The following is a 2,736-nucleotide window of genomic DNA, read 5'->3' on the forward strand; positions in this document are numbered from 1 at the left end:
GTGACACACACACACGGGTGACACACACACGGGTGACACACACACACGGGTGACACACACACGGGTGACACACACACACGGGTGACACACACACGGGTAACACACACACACGGGTGACACACACACGGGTGACACACACACACGGGTGACACACACACGGGTGACACACACACACGGGTGACACACACACGGGTAACACACACACACGGGTAACACACACACACGGGGAACACACACACACAGGTGACACACACACACGGGTGACACACACACGGGTGACACACACACACGGGTGACACACACACGGGTGACACACACACACGGGTGACACACACACGGGTAACACACACACACGGGTGACACACACACACACACGGGTAACACACACACACACACACGGGTGACACACACACACACGGGTGACACACACACACACACGGGTAACACACACACACACACACGGGTGACACACACACACACGGGTGACACACACACACACACGGGTAACACACACACACACACACGGGTGACACACACACACGGGTAACACACACACACGGGTGACACACACAAACACGGGTAACACACACACGGGTGACACACACACACGGGTGACACACACACACGGGGAACACACACACAGGTGACACACACACACGGGTAACACACACACACAGGTAACACACACACGGGGAATACACAGGTGATACACAAAGACAATGATCCCCCGTATAGCCTTAACAAACTGTTGGGGCAAGTGCTGTTAGCGAGCACCTATGAAGGCCCGCACGGTACACGATGGGATGGATGGCCAGCACCACGCTCGACCGCCTTCGTCTCCCCAGTGCTGATATCGATACACCGCACCAGCTACTAATTTAGGCTGAGACGATTTATGAGAGGCCCAAGAACGGTTCAGATATCGATCACCACTGTCGTTCGTGAGCGAGAATCGAACTCGGGTCGCTAACCACTACACTGCTGCTGCCTACACACACACACGTGCACACACACACACACACACGTGCACACACACACACGTGCACACACACACACGTGCACACACAGATCACACACACACACGTGCACACACAGATCACACACACACACACACACGTGCACACACACACACGTGCACACACAGATCACACACACACACGTGCACACACAGATCACACACACACACACACACGTGCACACACACACACGTGCACACACAGATCACACACACACACACACGTGCACACACACACACGTGCACACACAGATCACACACACACACACACACGTGCACACACACACACACACGTGCACACACAGATCACACACACACAGACCACACACACACACACACGTGCACACACAGATCACACACACACACACACGTGCACACACAGATCACACACACACGTGCACACACACACACACACGTGCACACACAGATCACACACACACACGTGCACACACAGATCACACACACACAGACCACACACACACACACACGTGCACACACAGATCACACACACACACACACGTGCACACACCGATCACACACACACAGACCACACACACACACACACACGTGCACACACAGATCACACACACACACACACGTGCACACACAGATCACACACACACAGACCACACACACACGTGCACACACAGATCACACACACACGTGCACACACAGATCACACACACACACGTGCACACACAGATCACACACACACAGACCACACACACACACACACGTGCACACACAGATCACACACACACACACACGTGCACACACCGATCACACACACACAGACCACACACACACACACACACGTGCACACACAGGCACACACACACGTGCACACACAGATCACACACACACACACGTGCACACACAGATCACACACACACACTGCACATACATCACATGCACACGGATTACACACACAATAGACACGCTCACACACACGGGGGTCACACACCCAATACCACCCCAAGTACTGCTATTGTCACGTTCACACGTGTTAGTGTGTGTGTGGTCGCGTGGGAGTGTCATTCACCAGCTGAGCCACTCACCCACCACAACTCAGTCACTCACCCACCCACTCACCCACCACTCTCAGCCACTCACCCACCATTCAGCCACTCACCCACCACACTCAGACACTCACCCACCACTCAGCCCCTCACCCATCACTCTCACCCACCACACTCAGCCACTCACCCACCACTCAGCCACTCACCCACCACACTCAGTCACTCACCCACCACACTCAGCCACTCACCCACCACTCTCAGCCACTCACCCACCACTCAGCCACTCACCCACCACACTCAGACACTCACCCACCACTCAGCCACTCACCCACCACACTCAGTCACTCACCCACCACTCACCCACCACTCAGCCACTCACCCACCCACCGCACTCAGCCACTCACCCACCACTCAGCCACTCACCCACCACTCAGCCACTCACCCACCACTCAGACGCTCACCCACCACTCAGACACTCACCCACCACTCAGCCACTCACCCACCGCTCAGTCACTCACCCACCACACTCAGACACTCACCCACCACTCAGTCACTCACCCACCACACTCACCCACTCACTCACCACTCAGCCACTCACTCACCACTCACCCACCACTCAGCCACTCACCTATCACACTCAGCCACTCACCCACCACTCAGCCACTCACTCACCACACTCAGCCACTCACCCACCACTCAGTC

The sequence above is a fragment of the Lampetra fluviatilis genome, chromosome 7 (genome assembly GCF_964198595.1).
Source record: "Lampetra fluviatilis chromosome 7, kcLamFluv1.1, whole genome shotgun sequence".
Classification (NCBI taxonomy): domain Eukaryota; kingdom Metazoa; phylum Chordata; class Hyperoartia; order Petromyzontiformes; family Petromyzontidae; genus Lampetra; species Lampetra fluviatilis.